The sequence below is a fragment of the Triticum urartu genome, chromosome 3 (assembly GCF_003073215.2).
Source record: "Triticum urartu cultivar G1812 chromosome 3, Tu2.1, whole genome shotgun sequence".
NCBI lineage: Eukaryota > Viridiplantae > Streptophyta > Magnoliopsida > Poales > Poaceae > Triticum > Triticum urartu.
The window spans coordinates 427,356,975-427,363,415 of NC_053024.1; positions in this window are offsets into that span (position 1 = coordinate 427,356,975).

The following is a 6,441-nucleotide window of genomic DNA, read 5'->3' on the forward strand; positions in this document are numbered from 1 at the left end:
GATGCTTGCTAGAGTTCCAATCATAAGTGCATATGATCCAAGTAGAGAAAGATGTTAGCTTATGCCTCTCCCTCATATGAAACTGCAATAGTGATTACCGGTCTTGTTAACGATTTCCTAGGACAATTCCGCACACTGATCCACCATTATTCCACACTCGCTATTTATAATTTTTAGTAATATATTCTAACTTTATGATAACAGCACCTACTTTCATATTTTAGCTCTCCAATATTATACAAAGTTATCCACTTCATACCCACAACATAGTTTTATTTCTCGTTTCTAGTTGGAAGCAAACGTTCGGTGTACGTAGAGTCGTATCAGTGGCAGATAGGGCTTGAGAGAATATTGATCTTACATTTAGCTCCTTGTGGGTTCAACACTCCGTACTTATCACTTCCACCATTGGGAAATTCTATGATGATTCCCTGCACTTGGGGATTATCAAGCTCTTTTCTAGCGCCGTTGCCGGGGAGCAATAGTGTGGGGTTGATATTCTCGTGTATGCTTGTTTGCTTTCTTCACTAAGTAGATTTTGTTTTTTCCCTTTTGTTTCTGTTTAGTTGTGGGTGAAACATACAAAAAAATTAAAGAATAAAAATACAAAAAAAATTAAAGAATAAAAAGACAAAAAAATTAAAGAATAAAAATACAAAAAAATTTACTTGCCTCTCATGCCTAAAAAGTTTTTCAAAAAGAGAAGTGATTGGAAAGTTATGCATTGACGAAGTGAGGGTCGACCTTGAGCACTCGTGTTCATGCTCACGGAAACAGTGTAGAATTTTTCATGGAATTTTATTTGTAAATAATTATCCCCTTATATATATCCATTGTATTATAAAAATAATGTGCCAAGCTTTGGTTTTAGGATGATTAAATTGCTTGTTTACTATGTGCAGAACAAAAAAACAGAAACTTTGGCTATAGCGCGTGATTTTACATTTTTTTACTGAAAAGTCAAATGGGTCTGAAAATTTTTGCACATTACTTATGTACAAATTTTTTAAATTTTAAAATTTATTTCATAATTTTTGGAGTTACAGAAGTTTACTAAACCTCCAGATTACTACAGACTGTCCTGTTTTAGACAGATTCTGTTTTTCGTGTGTTGTTTTCTTATTTTGAGGAATCTATGGGTAGTATATGGGGGTATGAACCATGGTGAAGTTGGAATACAGTAGATATAGTTCTAATATGAAATTGGACAGTACCTAAAGGTAGTGATTTTCTTTATTATACTAACGGATCTCACAAAGTTTTTGTTAAAGTTTTTTGTGGATGAAGTGTTCGAAGAACGAGGAGTTACCAATGTGAGAAGAATAAAGAGAGGCAAGAGCTCAAGCTTGGGGATGTCCAAGGCACACCAAGTAAATATTCTAAGGATACTCAAGCATCTAATCTTGGGGATTCCCCGGTTGGCATCCCATCTTTCTTCTTCAACAATTATCGGTATACCTCGGTTTTTATTTTGTTCACATGATTTGTGTCCTTTGTGTTTTTTGTTATTCCTTTATGAACCATGATAGTATGAGATATCCCTTCATTGTTTTATAAAATGCTTCATGTGCTTCACTTATATCTTTTAAGTATGATCTCATAGAATTGCTCTTTGTGCTTCACTTAAATCTTTTGAGTATGGTTTTATAGAATGCTTCGTGTGCTTCACTTATATATTTTGAGCTTGGATATGGGTTAGTTTATACTAATTGTAGTATGATCCATGAACTTAACTTATATATTTTGGAGTATGAATAATACTATCATCTAAAGCGGGTTTGGAAGAGTGTCAACTTTAGGAACTAGTGATCCCGCTATTCCGAATGAGAAGAATTTTGCCTATGTGGAGAGTAGAAAAATTTCTATGCTTGTAGATCATGAAAAGAATGATTTATGTGATGGTTATGTTGTTGAATTCATTCATGATGCTACTGAAAATTATTATGAGGGAGGAACATATGCTTGTAGGAGTTGCAATAATATCAAGTTTCCTCTCTATGTGCTTAAAGTTTTGAAGTTATACTTGTTTTGCCTTCCTATGCTAGTTGATTCTTGTTCCTATAAATTATGTGCTCACAAAATCCCTAGGCATAGGAAGTGGGTTAGATTTAAATATGCTAGTCATATTCTTCATGATGCTCTCTTTATGTTTCAATTCTTATCTTTTATGTGAGCATCATTGAAATCATCATCCCTAGCTAAAAGGCATTAAAGAAAAGCGCTTGTTGGGAGACAACCCAATATTTACCCTTACTGTTTTTGTGTGTTTACACGATTAAGCTACTGTAGTAATCATGTTTTATAGCTTTTGTTTCAATAAAGTGCCAAGTAAGACCTTTGGGAAGACTTGGGTGAAAGTTAATGTGATCTTGCTGTAAAAAACAGAAACTTTGCGCTCACGAGATTAGCTGCCATTTTTTTACAGAAGAGTGCTTTGGTCCTGATTCTTTTTGCAGAAGATTAATAGACAAATTACTCACGTTCACCAATTTATTTCATAATTTTTTGAGTAGCAGAAGTGTGGTTAGTGTTCTGATCATTACAGATTGTTCTGTTTCTGACAGATTCTGCTTTCATTGCTTAGTTTGCTTGTTTTCTAGTTTCTATGGCTTATATTTCTCAATATAAATTGTAGAAATGATATGGTACAGTAGGAATTGTGTGATAACAATTATGAACCTTGTCTTTGACAGTACCAAGGTGAATGGCTTACTCTTTATCATACTAACCTATCACACGAAGTTCCGTTAAGTTTTGTGTGATTGAAGTTTTCATGCTTTGGGTGAGATATCGATATGAGGAGAAAAAGGAGTGGAAGGAACCTAAGCTTGGCGATGCCCAAGGCACCCCAAGGTAATATTCAAGGATGACTCAAGCGCCTAAGCTTGGGGATGCCCCGGAAGGCATCCCCTCTTTCGTCTTCAAACTATCGGTATACCTTACTCGGAGCTATATTTTTATTCGTCACATGATATGTGTTCTGCTTGGAGCGTATTTTCAATTTTACTTGCTGTTTGAATAAAATCATTGGATCTGAATTATTAAATGAAAAAGAATCCTCCCATGGCTAGTTAATTATTTGACTACTCAGTGTCCTTCACTATTATCTTTTGGAGTAGTTTGTCATTTACTCACGTGCTTCACATATATCCTATGAGTAAATGGTTGAATAATTGAATATCATAAATCTGTATTTATATATGTTTCATATGCTTATACCATGGGGAGTAATAACTTCACATAGAATAAGTATAGGTAGTAAACTTATTGAAAGTTAGCAAACATAGAATTGGTCACTTGAACAATTCATGAAAGAATATTGAAGCAAGAGAGATTTCACATATAAATATAGTATCTTGGACATCTTTTGTAATTGTGAGCACTCATTAAAATATGACATGCTAAAAGGTTGATGTCGGACAAGGAAGACAACATAATGGGTTATGTTTTCTTATATCTGAAATAAAGTATATTGTCTTGGATCATCCAACATGTTGAGCTTGCTTTTCCCCCTCATGCTAGCCAAATTCTTTGCACCAAGTAGAGATACTACTTGTGCTTCCAAACATTCCTTAAACTAGTTTTGCCATGAGAGTCCACCATACCTACCTATGGATTGAGTAAGATCCTTCAAGTAAGTTGTCATCGGTGAATGCAATAAAAAATTGCCCTCTAAATATGTATGATCTATTAATGTGGAGAAAATAAGCTTTATATGATCTTGTGATGTGGAAGAAATAAAAGCGACGGACTGCATAATAAAGGTCCATATCACAAGTGGCAATATAAAGTGACGTTCTTTTGCATTAAGATTTTGTGCATCCAACCATAAAAGTGCATGACAACCTCTGCTTCCCTCTACGAAGGGCCTATCTTGTACTTTTATCTTCTACCCTTATGCAAGAGTCGTGGTGATCTTCACCTTTCCTTTTTACATTTTATCCTTTGGCAAGCACATTGTGTTGGAAAGATCCTGATATATATATATATATATATATCCAATTGGATGTAAGTTATCATGAACAATTATTGTTCACATTACCCTTGAGGTAAAAGGTTGGGAGGCGAATCTATAAGCCCCTATCTTTCTCTGTGTCCGATTAAAACTTCGAACCCATAAATATCACGTGAGTGTTAGCAATTGTGAAAGACTAAATGATAGTTGAGTATGTGGAGTTTGCTACATCAAAGCTCTAACATAGACCCTTCCTGAAAATAAGATGAATTGCAATTGTTTGATGACTGAGAATATAGTTTGTTAGTTTCAAGAGAGTTTATGATCTATACTTTAACATGTGAATAGCTTTTACTTGATCATGAAAAGTTTTCTGAAAATGAGCTAATGTTATGATATATAATGATGCTAGAAAAAGTGATTGGAACTATCATTGACGAAACTTATGCACTTGCTAGCATTCACACTCATAAATTATTTCTTTTATCATTTACCTCCTCGAGGACGAGCAGGAATTAAGCTTGGGGATGCGGATATGTCTCCAACGTATATCTAATTTATGAAGTATTCATGCTATTATGTTATCAACCTTGGATGTTTTATATGCATTTATATGCTATTTTATATTGGTTTTGGGACTAACCTATTAACCTAGTGCCCAGTGCCAGTTTTTGTTTTTTCCTTGTTTTTGAGTTTTACAGAAAAGGAATATCAAACGGAGTGCAATTGACGTGCCAATTTTTGACTATTTTTATGGACCAAAAGAAGACCCTGGAGTAAAAGAGTTGGGCCAGGAGAGTCCCGGGGCATCCACGAGGGTGGGGGACGCGCCCACCACCCCCCCCCCCTCCCCAGGCGCGTGGGCCTGTCTCGTGGACGCCTTGGGCACCTCCTTGACGTGAGACCGACACCAAAAATTCCTATAAATACAGAAACCTCGGAAAATTAACCTAGATCAGGAGTTCCGCCGCCAGAAGCCTCCGTAGCCACCGAAAACCAATCTAGGCCCTCTATGGCACCCTATCGGGTGGGGGCCATCATCACCGGAGGGCATGGAGGAGGATCCTGGAGGGGCCATCATCACCATGAAGGCCAAGGACCAGAGGGGGAGGCCATGGAGGAGGAAGCACAAGGGGGAGAACCTCTCCTCCTCTCTCTTGGTGGCACCAGAGTGCCATCGAGAGGGGAATCATCGCCACGGTGATCGTCTTCATCAACATCACCATCATCATCACCATCCTCATCTCTTTTACACGGTCCACTCTCCCACACCCCACTGTAATCCCTAATTGAACATGGTGCTTTATGCCACATATTATGATCCAATGATGTGTTTCCATCCTATGATGTTTTGAGTAGATATCCTTTGCCTTTGGGTTGATTGATGATCTAGATTGGTATGAGTTGTATGTTTTACTTTGGTGCTGTCCTATGGTGTCCTCCGTGTCGTGCAAGTGTGAGGGATTCCCGCTGTAGGGTATTGCAATACGTTCATGATTCGCTTATAGTGGGTTGGTGAGTGACTGAAACAAAAACCCGAGTAAGGGGGTTGTTGCGTATGGGAATAAAGAGGACTTGATTCTTTAATGCTATGGTTGGGTTTTACCTTAATGATCTTTAGTAGTTGCGGATGCTTGCTAGAGTTCCAATCATAAGTGCATATGATCCAAGTAGAGAAAGTATGTTAGCTTATGCCTCTCCCTCATATGAAACTGCAATAATGATTACCGGTCTTGTTAACGATTGCCTAGGACAATTCCGCACACCGATCCACCATTATTCCACACTCGCTATTTATAATATTTAGTAATATATTCTAACTTTATGATAACAACACCTACTTTCATATTTTAGCTCTCCAATATCATACAAAGTTATCCACTTCATACCCACAACGTAGTTTTATTTATCGTTTCTAGTTGGAAGCAAACATTCGGTGTACGTAGAGTCGTATCAGTGGCAGATATGGCTTGAGAGAATATTTATCTTACCTTTAGCTCCTTGTGGGTTCGACACGCCATACTTATCACTTCCACCATTGGGAATTGCTACGATGATTCCCTGCACTTGGGGATTATCAATTTGTAGCAATGGCACCACACCAACGGCAGCGCGTTGTGATGAGCAACCGGCTGTGGTGCGTGTGCCGGTGGGGGTGTGATGAAACCCAAAAGTGATGGTACAGGTGGCGACTTGGCGCATATCTGGTTGTTGCCTCCTGAAGAGCAGGTGGACGAGCAGCCAGCAGACATGGTTGCTGCAGCCAGAGCTTCTGATGCTAGGCAGAGTAAGTAGAGAAGAGGAGAAGCGGACGTTGGATATGTTAGTTTCATTAGTTGCAGAGTAACATAGCACCATATATAGTCATAGTCTAGGTTTGGATTCGAACCAGCTACAGGAGCACGTTTCTCTTTTTTCTAAAACTCGGCAACATCTCTTTACTGGTACACTAGCTTGTTCTATACGCCTTCTCAAGTCTTTGATTT